This window comes from Balaenoptera borealis, assembly GCF_965194805.1.
Source record: "Balaenoptera borealis genome assembly, chromosome: 3".
Lineage (NCBI taxonomy): Eukaryota > Metazoa > Chordata > Mammalia > Artiodactyla > Balaenopteridae > Balaenoptera > Balaenoptera borealis.
In genome coordinates this window covers 140,882,534-140,895,407 of record NC_138866.1, presented here as the reverse complement: position 1 = coordinate 140,895,407, position 12,874 = coordinate 140,882,534, and the positions used below count along the sequence as shown (strand labels likewise).

General features: G+C 40.1%; 1 long non-coding RNA gene across 1 annotated transcript in view; it reads left to right on the top strand.

The window, feature by feature from the left end:
- The window catches only part of LOC309627203, a 159,018-nt gene that overhangs the window by 44,675 nt on the left and 101,469 nt on the right, over positions 1-12,874 (top strand). Inside the window, exons 2-3 of the long non-coding RNA XR_014243588.1 lie at positions 2,324-2,450; positions 9,784-9,861. This is a non-coding gene — a long non-coding RNA (uncharacterized lncRNA). The remainder of the gene's footprint in view (positions 1-2,323; positions 2,451-9,783; positions 9,862-12,874) is intronic.

Here is a 12,874-nt window from a genome sequence, read left to right as displayed (position 1 = left end):
CTGAGTCAGAAAATGAGCGACTTCATCCAGAACAGCATGCCTCTGAGTTTGTTACGTGGAATACTAGTCCCAAGAGATACTCCAAAAGGTTAATGATCAAATAGGTTTGGGAAATTCTGCCTGTCGTGTTTTCTTCTGGAGATTCACAACACACATTTGAATACTTGAGGCTCTGAAATATCCTATAGTCAAGAGTAAGTTGTCTTTGACTTTGTTGAACTGAAAACTTCTCCAACTTAATTGAACCAGGGAACCATCATCTTTTTTGGTGGGGCAGAGGCACCAATTAATATCAAGTGAATTGCACTTCAGGAAAGCCTGGTCTACAGGCTGGGGAAATAGAGGGTTTTGCTTAGAGTCCACAGAGAGGGGGTTCCTGAAGCTTCTCCTTTTGTCCTTGGTGGCTTCAACCACCTGGGAGTTCTTCCTAGGGAACCCACTCCTCTGCATTATTCCAGTTAGAGTAGCTCTGCTTTTTATCTCATTTGAAGAAAAAAAATCTATAAGCTGAAACATGGTTGAATCAAATTCCCATATAGAGGAAAAAAACTCAGAACTTAGAATGAGTCTGTTTCTAATCCCCAGCTCCATATTTTCTTCCTACAGAAAGAGCCAGAGGTGGTGACAAAGTGGCATCCTCTTGGCTATAGTAAATGATTCAGGAATGGGTAGTTAACCCGTTAACCAATCAAGTCCCAATAAAGCTTATCTTGGGACTTTAGGTTGAGCAACTTACAGGCAAGTATTGTCTTTTCCACTGCACTTGTGAGGATGTGAGCCTGTTGACATCCATCTTGTCATGAGGGAGAACCTGATAAAGGAATCACCCAAGAGATAGGGAGAGATTGGATCCCCATGAGTCATTTGTGTGCCTGGATCCAACCAAGCCTGAAGTCTGTGCTATTTGTTTATGCCAATGTTAGTGGTGTTTTCTGTTATTTGAAACTTGAGTTGCCTTTATTGATACAGTCCTCATCAGAGACCTCTTGGAACTAAACATCTCAGATGACAAGAATTCATTTCTCTCTCTTCTTTTTAAATTGAAATATAATTGATTTATAATGTTTCAGGTATATAGCAAAGTGATTCAGTTACATATACATGTTATATATATTATATATCATATATACATACAATATATATACATATAAATTCTTTTTTGTATTCTTTTCCTTTATAGGTTATTATAAGATATTGAATATAGTTCCCTATGCTATACAGTAGGTCTTGTTGTTTATCTATTTTATATATAGTAGTGTGTATCTGTTAGAATCAAATTCCTAATTTATCCCTCTCCTTTCCCTTTTCCCTTTGGTAACCATAAGTTTATTTTCTGTCTGTCAGTCTATTTCTGTTTTGTAAATAAGTTTATTTGTATCATTTTTTTAGATTCCACATATAAGTGATATCACATGATATTTGTCTTTCTCTGTCTGACTTACTTCACTTAGTATGCTAATCTCCAGGTCCATCCATGTTGTTGCAAATGCTTTATTCTTTTTAATGGCTGAGTAATATCCCATTGTATATATATACCACATCTTCTTTATCCATTCCTCTGTTAATGGACATTTAGGTTGCTTCCATGTCTTGCCACAATGAACACTGGGGTGCATGTATCTTTTCAAATTAGCGTTTTCTCTGGATATATGCCCAGGAGTGGGATTGCAGGATCACTCTATTTTTAGTTTTTTAAGGAACCTCCATACTGTTCTCCATAGTGGCTGCACCAATTTACATTCCTACCAACAGCGTAGGAGGGTTCCAACAAGAATTCATTTCACCACATCTCCCTAGCTTACTCCGCCCTTAAAACCAGAGCAAGCAATATTAAAGAAAGGAAGTTATAATAATCATCATTAATTAATAATAATTAACTTTTTTTTCCTAGAAGATACATGAAAGTTTATCTAGTCCAAAGCCCCATCTGATTCTTCAGATTTGAATTCTGCCTGCCTGTCATTTTACTTTCTGGTCCTGGACTGACTGCAGACCAAATCTAATCCCTCCTCCATAGAAGAGTTTCCAAATTTTTGAAAATAGCTAAGACGTCTCTCTTACATACCAAAACGCATCCCCCGCCTTTCCTAGTAGAGCCAGTTTGGGTTTTCCTCACTGTTGCACTATGAAGATACCCTAGATGGCTCATGAATTTCTTTCGTCTCGGGTTGCTTTCATGTATGAAGCCTAAGGCAATGTATGTCCATTGTAGAATATTTAGAAAAGCAAGAAGAAGAAAATGAAAACTCACCAGCGATCCAGCTGCCAAGAGATGGCTGTTGTTGACATTTTGGGTGACCATTCCTTCATTTTTCTTTTCAAGTATGTAGATGAGCACACGCATGGCTGTGCTGGACCTTTGCCTCCTTTCCCTTCTCTTCTCGTTGCCTGGGAGGCTGGCCTTCAGTGGACCACACCTGCAGCAGATCTTCTGTGCCCGCCAACTCCAGGTGGGTTTGGACAATGGGGTGCTCTGGTCGTAGATCTTGCAGAGGAGAGAGGTCAAGGTGCTTATGTCTCTGTTTCCTCCCAGGAAGTTGTCTGGGGCTTGTGTGTCCTTCAGCAGTTCACTGCCCCTTCCAGGGCAGCTTACAGAATTGCTTCTGCCCTTGACTTTCTGCTACTAGCTCTGGCTATCCTCATGGTTCCATTCTCCCACCCCTTCATCCATAAATTCTCCTGTAAGTGTCCTATTTGAATGTGCCGTCTGTTTCCAGTAGGGATTTTGACTGATAACAATTGTTATTTTACAAATATGAAACATACTGTACAGAGTGATTTATAATCTGCTGTGTCATTTCTTGAAAACCTCTCTTTATAGTGTTTAACATTCCTCTACAACGTTATTATAAATGGCTGAGTAGGTTTTATTTTTTTTAACAAATGTATCATAGTTTATTTAAATCTTGAGAATTAGAGAATTAATTTTTTTCTCCAATTAATTTTTTTCCTATTACTTTGGAAGTACTTTGATGAATATCCTTGTAGGTAAATCTTTACTTGTATTCATCATTACTTCCTTAGGATACATTTGTAGAAATAAAATTTCTGGATCAATAGACATGAACATTTGGAAAATGTTCTCTGTAAGTTGCCAGATTGCCCTCCAAAAAGTTTTATAGCAATTTATACTGTTTCCAATTGTGCATAGGAAGACTGTTTCTCATACTCTTTCCACTGTTTAATATTACAGTGAAATAACACTGTTTCCAGTATAATAGGTGGTCTCTGTCCCTTTTAATATGTAGTGCTTAGGAGTGAGCACAGACTCTAGGATGGAGAGGAGTGGATTTATCACCTTCTTCCTCCTGAGCATAATACCTTTATTGATGTATCCTAAGATGATAGTCACTGTGGTGGGCAGAATAACGGCCCTCTAAAGATGTCTATGTCCTAATACGTGGAACCTGTGAACATATTACCTCACATGGTAAAAGGGACTTCGCGGATGTGATTAAATTAAGAATCTTGAAATGGGGAGATTATCCCGGATTATCCAAGTGAGCCCAATGTCATCATAAGAGTCCCTATCACAAAGAAAAAGGTAATGTGACAATGGAAGCAGAAGGAGGCTGGAAGACGTTATGCTACTGGCTTTGAAAAGCTGGAGGAAGGGGTCACAGGCCAAGGAATGCACGTGGCCTCTAGATGCTGGAAAATGCAAGAGAGTGGACTCAGCCCTGAAGCCTCTGAAGGGTATGCAGCCCTTCTACCACCTTGATTTTAGACTTCTGACTTCTGCATTTGTATTGTTTTAATTCACTGAATTTGTGGTAATTTGTTGAAGCAGCAGTAGGAAACTAGTATGGTCACTTTCTTGTTTGCTCTTGGTTCACGTTGAGAAGAACATCTGCTAAATCCCATGACCAAATGTGTATATATATATTTATTTTTATTTTTTTGATATTTTCTACTGTGAAGCCATATCAGTCCTCTCTTCCATCATGCCCTTGGTTCCAGGACCTCGGTGTGGAACTCCCTTGGTCTCTGTGTTTGAAGTAGGGGTATGAGAGCAATCACATAGACATGATGTTGGAACCCAGCCACAGGGAGCCGGGTGGAGAGTGTTTAGGGAAATGGCGCCCCACTCTCTCCATGGCAGAAAGAAGCCCTTTGTAGATCCTCTCAATTTTATGTCTAAAGCATTCTTTTCAAATCCTATAATCTGAATTCCTTTCCCACACTTTCATTTTTCTTTTCCATACTTTACCACTTTTTCAAATTGATCATCAGAATATAGTAAAATAATACAGCTCCTCATACTTGTGGAAGGATTTTCCCTTACCAAGTGCTTTCACGTAAATGATCTCACTGAATATTCCCAGCACTGTGCTTGGCAAGTAGTAGGTGTTCAGTTAACGGCAATGCCCACCCTGCCCTTCCCCACAAAGAAATGTATTTTTACCCTCAGGGTTTCCATCAATATGAGCACCCACATGCACAGTCACACCCACAGATATGGGTGTACACCCACGGGTCTTCTCACTTATACTTGCACATTGTTGTGTTACTCCTGTGGACTCAGTTAGTACAGTATTTTATTTTATTTTATTTATTTTTAAAAAATGTATGTATTTATTTATTTATTTTTGGCTGTGTTGGGTCTTCGTTGCTGGGCGTGGGATTTCTCTAGTTGTGGCGAGCAGGGGCTACTCTTCGTTGTGGTGCGCAGGCTTCTCATTGTGGTGGCCTCTCTTGTTGTGGAGCACGGGCTCTAGGCGCACGGGCTTCAGTAGTTGTGGCACGCGGGCTCAGTAGTTGTGGCTCGCGGGCTCTAGAGCGCAGGCTCAGTAGTTGTGGTGCACGGGCTTAGTTACTCTGCGGCATGTGGGATCTTCCCAGACCAGGGCTCGAACCCGTGTCCCTTGCATTGGCAGGCGGATTCTTAACCACTGTGCCACCAGGGAAATCCTGTCAGTTAGTACAGTATTTTAGAAGTGACGTCTTTATTCATGCTACCAAGAAAGCCATCACCCTTTTGTAAACCCCTGGACAGAAAGAGATCCAGGAAGTCCCAAGTCCATTGGTGTCCTGAAAAAGGAAATCACAAACTTTGTCACCAGGACATGTGCAGCTGGTGCATCCCCTGCCAGGGCTCAGGTTTAGTTTGAGTTCACCTTGAGGATGGAGGAAGCAGGAGAGGGTCTAGTGAAACAGTCCAGAACCTGCTCCCTCTGCCGGCTGCCCCGCAGCTGATGCTGAACATTCTCCAAGGCTCCTTCTTGCTCCTATGGCTCTGACTTGAACTTAGAGGTGACACCCATAGCACCTGAGTTCCCACGGTCTGTACCAAAAGGAATGACTGCAAACTGCATTTTACCATCTCAGCTTGCCTGGGAAGTCTCCTAGAAAACTGAATGTTTTGAGTTTGGAACATTGGACCTTTCATTACTGCTGGCTCCAGAGGGCTTAATCCAGACCTGGCTTCCCCAAGGACTCTCAGAAAGGACCTACTGATGGATGGGTTACAACACCCCATCACGTTCAATGTTCTGTTTTGAAACAGCTTTGTTAGCGATGTCCAGAACGCTGTTCTCTGGTTTTATTTTTATTGGAGTTTAGGAATCAGACGATGACGCTCTCTGGTCCCCAGGGGCCTAGAAAGGCAACTCCTTAAGCATTTCTCACAGGCTCTGCTCCATGTGAGACCCAGACAAACACACAGTGTGGAGACCCACCCCCACGTGATACAGGTTTCCCTGGGGCCCAGTCACCCCACAGGCTCTCGGCCATGGTGTGAGCTTTCAGAGGTGTAGAGGGAAGCTGACTGCAGAGTTTTCTGAGGCTCTTAAGTGCTGAACTGGGCTGAGTTGTTTAGGGAAGAGGCTTGTAGTTAAGTAAGAGCCACGTACAATGTATTCCTAACTCATACGATTTATGCTGGAGAAGCCGTGTGGTGAAGTGGGAAGAGTTCTGATTTTGGGTTTGGAAGACCTGGGTCTAAGTGTTGTTGCCTCTCCGTACTAGCTGTGTGATCCTGAGCAGGATACTTTGTGTTTCAGTGTCCTCACCAGTAATTATAAAATCTCACAGGGTTTTTGGGAGCCTGGAATGAAATATGCATCTGAAACCATGTTGTTTCTGAGTTTTGGTTCCTACTAAGTTTTGATTTTTGCTGGTGGGCATATCCTGCTTTACGTAGTTCCATTGTGGAGCACCTAGTTGAGTGCTAGCATGCGATGACACAGTAAGCACTTACTGACTCAAGAAAATTCCAGATTAGTGAAAAACTGAAATTAGGATGGGTTGTTTGCTTTTAAAGTAATTTACTTCTGTGTTCTTTTTGATACCCGAATCTTTTAGAGAACAGTGACTGACCAATAGAAATATATGTAATTTTTTAAGGTAAGAAATTCATTGTTTTTTGGAAATCACAACATAATACAAACTTTAAAAAACTGAAAAATACCATGTATATTATGATAACTTAATATTGGTATTAGTCAGCTATCTGATAAGTCTCTACAATAATTTCTCCTACATTTTTGGCAGCCAGGTCTTTGATCACCTGTTCCTGTGACAATGATTTTGCAGTATTAGTTTTTATAGAGGGAATGGCAAATATAATTCAGTTATTCTTCTAGCATCATTGCATCATTGATAGTTTAGAAAAATTTCTTTTACTTTGCTGTTAATTACTGGAAATGTCTTCTTATATATGTGTTAAATGCTATAAATTTCCCTGTAAACACTACTTTTGCTGTATCCCACAAATTTCGATAAGTTGTATTTTCATTTTATGGCTGCTTTTAGTAGGTCTTCTTTTTCTTTTGTTTTTCGGCCATCCCTTTATGTTTTGTAAAGGTTATCCTGCTTGAGACTTGTTGCAATTCCTGTGTCTGAAGTTTAACGTCTTTAAACAAGTGTGGAAAATTCCGACCCATTATTTTCTTGTGAAATATTGCTTTTACCCCATTTTCTCTGATGTAAATATTTGTTAAACTTCTTGCTCTATCTGCCATGTCACTTAATGTTAGGTTCACAATTTCCAAACATGTCTCTCAGTGTTGCATTTTAGATAGTTTATTTGTATCTGTCTTTCCATTCTCTAATTTTCCATTTGGCTGTGTCTCCTTTTCTGTTGAGGTTTTAATTTCAATTGCCATGGTTTTCATTTCTAAAAGTTCTTTTTTTCAATTTTGCTTGGTCTTTTAAAAAGTCTTTTACTTCTTGTTTGTGTTTCAAATTTCTCTTTTATTCCTTTAAATATAAAATTTATACTCTGTCTGAAATTCTAATGTCTGAAATATTTGTGAGTCTGATTCAGCTATTATTGTGTCTGCTGATATTCACATAATGCTTTGTTTCTACGTGTCTTTTGTTATGTTTGGCTGTGAGTTGTTAATTTTCCCTGGAACACAGATAGGTAATCTAAAATTTTCTAGTAGCTATGTTAAAAAAGTAAAAAGAAACAAGTGAAATTAATTTTGCTAATATATTTTATTTAACCCAATATGTCAAAAATATTATCACTTTAAACATGTAGTCAATATAAAAATTATTGAGATATTTATATTCTTTTTTTTGTATGCAGTCTGAAAAATTCAGTATGTATTTTATACGTCCAGCACATCTCAATTCAGACATTAACTTTACCAGAAACACTTGATCTATATTTAGAGTTCACAAAATTTACAGTTGAAAAAGTAGATTCACACACCCAAGATGTTTCAAAAGGCTTTTCTGATAATTAAATTGAGTATCAGTCTTTAAATTTAGATTTAGTAAAATAGAGTAAAAAAATTTAACTCCTCAATAGCATTGGCCATATTTCAAGGGCTTAACTGCTACATATGGCTAGTGGCTATTGTATGGGACCGTGTAGTCTTAGAACAATTAAATTTTGCTCTTGACGTTCCAGTTCAGACATGCTTTCTAGGGTCCAGTCTTTGGCAAATACTGAGGAATAGTTGTACAGGTTAGACTTGTGGTTCTCAGGTCTGGGGATCTATTAAAAATATCATGTATGGGTCCTCTTGGACTAAAGGAAATGAATTTCTGCAGGTGGGATCTGGGCATGAGTATTTTTTTTTAAAACCTTCCACATGATTCTAATGTACAGCCCCAGCTGGATGCTCTGGAAGATGAATTTGGGGCTAATATTGCAATATGATGCTGCTTATTGTCTGAGCAACCTATGGAAACATGGAAAGGAATAAATTGGCATAGAAGGCTCTGGTACTTTTTTTTTTTTAATGCCTCTGTCAGAACTAAAATCTTTTTAAATTTAGATTTTGTTAGTATTCTTACCAAGTGGGAGAGCTCTATCAATAAGTTTTCAGTCACTTTATTACTTCAGAAATAAAAAATATGTAGCCTGTTAGTCAACATTAAGTTGATGTGTTCTTGTGGCTTTTCCCAAGAATGTGCTGTTGCTATTTTATTTAAGAGTGTTTAGAGAAGCTTTCCATTCTGTGTAAATGCATCTACCTATACTCATTTGTGAACTGTAAGATCCTAGTGAGATCTTACATGCCAAAATTATAGCACAGCTGCTTCTTGCCAACCTATATTGACATAATAGCTATCACTCCATAATGACTCACCACTGTTGATGAGCCAAATTGGTTTTAGCAACATGTCTGACCTAACTTCAGTGACATCATTGTGGCTGAGCCAGTTTGGGTGAATTTCATGAAGATCTTCCTGTTCCATGTCTGAATTTGCCAATTGGTTGTTTAGATACCTGTCCTAGTTTTCATAGTTGGGCATTTGTATTACTTAATTAATTTACTATTCTTATTTCCAGAAACCTAATGATATGTTTTCATTTCACTAATGAAATTTTTTCATTTCACTTATTCAATCAACAAAATTTTATGGTGCAGCTACCTGGCTCCAGCCAGTATGTTAAGTCTGATTGGCAATTAGGCTTCATCTCCTGTGCCAACCCTAATCATTGATTGCATGGTGTTGAAAAGCATTCTGAATTTCCACCTAGGCTTAGTGGGAAAGAAAGCCATGGATAATTAGTCATGTCTGCCATAGACATAGGAGGAGAGAGTGGGATCCCATATGTAAGATTTTTAGCAACCTGTGCTAGAAACTGGGGATATAAAATAATTAGCATTTGTTCCAGCAGGGAAGACAGACAAAAAAAATAAGAAAATCATGTGGTAAGTTGTATGATATTGGTTTCTAGAAAGTTCTATCGAAACATAGAGGAGGTAGCAATTAATATAGCCTGGGAGGGTGCAGTGATGGTGGTGGGGAAATCAGGAGAATGTGAAGAAATTGTCACAAAGATAATATTTCAAGGGAATCAGGAAGGATTTGTGGGAATTCAGCAGAAAATAAGGAAGAGCATTCTTTCTGTGTGTGCATTTTCATCCTTTGATAGGTTACTATCAAAGTAAATGGGATTGACTAATGTTATCAGTGAAGTTTGGATACATTAAAAAGTATCGTACCTAATATAAACAATGAAATCTGATAAACTGAGAACACTGAGCAGTTGGGAACAGTTAGGCACATAGTTGGTGATAAATATTTGCTGAATTAATGAATGAACATATTTCATAGTCATATTCATATATTTAGCATAAGTAACTGAGATCCTACCTTATGCACACTTTTACATGCAACTTGTAAACATATCATATGTATTTTCTACATCATAAGTATTCTTTAACGTAGTTTTTAAATACTTACCATATCACTGTAGCTAGTGCATATGCAAAAATTTGCTACACGACTCCCCTGTTCCTAGGTGGTTTCAATCCTTTGCTGTTTGGAAGACAGTCTTGAATCTTTTCTTCATGTTCTCTTTTCCTGTGTTCCCAGAAGCAGACTTGTTGGATTAAAAGGCGTGAATAGTTGAGTTCTTGATCCACGTGTCAAACTGTGGAGCTTCATTTTGAGGTGGGATTGCTTCTTCTTGTCACCTGGTCTGGTAACGGGCATGCTCTTAGTTTTTGGGAGGCACCGACCACACGGGAATAGCTAAAGGGTCTATGGTGAGCCCCTAGGTGTACTAGGGCTAGTGACTGGGGTCTGGCCTTGGGTCCATGAGATGAATGACAGGAAAGTAGGGGGCAAGGTAGAAAGTGGCATTGGGTGGGAATGACTTAGTGGTGAGCTGCTGTGCTCATCCAGAAGTGGCTTTGTGATTGCAATAGATCCCAGACATCTTAGAGTATTGAAAAGAGCATGGACGTGGATCAGAACACCTTGGTTCAATCCTGCCCTTTGACTGACCAGCTCTGTGACTCTGAGCAGGTGACAATCTCTGTGAACCCCAGTGCCTTCCCTGTAAAATGGAGGTAATAACGTCTGTGTGAGTGAGGATTACTTCATAACAATTGACCTTGGCTATCTGAATAAAATCCCCAGTCACCCTCCTGTTTTGGTCCATTCCAGCTGCTATAAAAAATATCATAGACCAGGTAGCTTATAAATAATAGAAAGTTATTTCTCAGAGTTCTGCAGGCTGGAAGTTCAAGGTCAGGGTGCCAGCATGGTAGCGTTCTGGTGAAGGACTTGCTCTGGTGAAGGACATTTTCTGGGTTGCAGACTGCCAACTTCATGCTATATCCTCAAGTGGTGGAAGGGAGCTAGGGAGTTCTGTTGGGTCTCTTTTATAAGGGCACCAATCCTATTTGTGAGGGCTCCACCCTCATGATCTAATCGCCACCTAAATGTCCCACCACCTAATACCATCATATTGGGCTTCAGAGTTTCAACATGTAAATTTGGGAGGACACAAACATTCAGACCATAGCCCTTCTTAAGGAAGACCTACCTCCAATTCCTGAGTTTGAAGATGAGTTTTGAGCCTGAATTTTCTATGTACTACAATCCCTTTAGTTGCAGATTCAAGCATCTCAGAAGAGATGCCAAAGATTCTGGGTCCAGACTTCTCCCTCTTTCTCTGTCTCAAGGGAGAAGAGATGTTTCTACACCTCGTTTGCATGTCCTGACAGGCCCTTGGGGAGCAGGGTGTAGGGAGGGCAGCAGGTCTGGCCAGTGTTTGCATGGGCAGCTCAGGATCTACAAGTGAACGTGGCCAGTTGATCTCCCATGAGTGCCAGCACAGTTATGAAGCCAGGAGACTTGTTGATTAAACTGGAGAACTGCTATTCTTAGTGGCAAGCTGTCATCCAGCCCTTTTGAAAAAGGAGAGAAGCCACTCAGCCAGGATCTAAAAATACTTAGGGACTGACAACCAGCTCTGGCCAGAACTTGGGTCTGGAACCTGGTTGGGATATACTGAGTAGGCGAAGGCATAGTACATCAGCAGGACCTTGCAAGATCACAGAGCCCAAGGCTCAAACAAACAAACAAACACTTATTTTTTTGTATCTATGGCACTTTAATTGTTATTTATTATAATTAAAATAAAATTTGTAAATATTTTATATTAAGAATAATAATGATAAAGCTGCTTATAGAATATTTCCAACATGGTGTATGCTGTTCTAAGCCATTGTGCACATTATTTGATTGAGCCCCGCAATATCCCTGTGGAGTGGGTAATGTTATCATTGCCATTTACAGATGAGAAAACTGGACCTTAGACGTGAGGAATCTGGGTCAGTCTAGTTAGCCTGAAGATAGTCTAGTATGTGGAATGGCCTGGCTTGGCCTTTGATTTCCATCCCTCCTCTTTGACTGCTGTGGGTTGCTTGATATTGTTTTTCTGGTTGTTCACAAGCTGCTCTCTTTCAACATCTCCAGGGAAAATCTTGGTCGTTGGACCTCTTAGGAAAAATTCTCAGTGTTGGCTTGACTTTGGGTCTCCTTGTGGAATTTATGCGTCATGTTCGGTTGAGCACAGTGGTCTGGTTTAATGATGCCTGTTTCAATTTGCATAGAGACGACACTCCCCTTCCACTGACATAAATGTTAGCTGAGTTACTTGCAGTGTTGCTCGTGGATTGACTCAGTGCCAACAGGCACCATTCCCTGTGGATATGTTTATAGGCTTTATCTTTTTTGAGCCAATTAATTTTCTCCTCCTGTACATTGGGCCCTAGGCATGGTGGAAGCCTCAAAGGCTTTAGGGCAATACCAACATGGGTTCAAGTCTAACTCATTACAGTCCCCATGTGACATAGCTACTATGTAGGCATGTTCATTTCTGTCCTTCTACATTTGTATTTCAGAGATTCTTGGGAGGGACAGAAGATGTTGGGTGGATGAATTTCAGGCTGCCATCTTGAACCGGAAGCTGGTGCCTCCTAATCCAATTTATGTTTCTGTGGTTCTGATACACTTCACTTAACAGTTTCTGTTTTATGGTTTTCTTGTAGCCACCTCAAATTCTATGTGGCAGGGGCTTGGGCACAAGTTAATAAATAAATACCACAAACAAGCAAACATAAAAATGGTGACAATGCTTCCTTAGTCTGAAAAGACTGCCTGCCGCATCCGTGCTACTTTTCTAGCAGGGGAAGAGAGGGAGGAGGGAAGAAAGGGAGAAATACTTCACTAATGCTTTTGACAGCAGTAAGTCAAAGCCCCCTTCTCAGTGTCTCCGTGTGAGTAAGAGCTGAGGAGGTGAGACATAAAACAAGATGGAGCAATTGAGGTGGCAGATGGCATGACAAATGGACTGCCTCTTGCCCTGTTGTTTTTTGCCTTTTTCTAGTGTATGGCTAGAGCCCTTGTTGACAGGGGCTTCAGCTGGTTCATCTTGTAATATTTTGGATTACATTTTGTCTAGGGGATACTGACTTAACAAGCCCAGAGGAATCAATGGTCATTCTCTGCAAATCAGCCCAGATGAATTCCTCATTAGCTGCTTCCCTCATTGTGGACCCATTGGCAGATCCTGAACAATGGGGGCCCAGTTAGAGACAACCCCCATCAGGGAGGGGCTGGAGCTGAGAGGAGCAGGCATATTTTCCTTGGGTCCAGCTGCAAAACACACCAC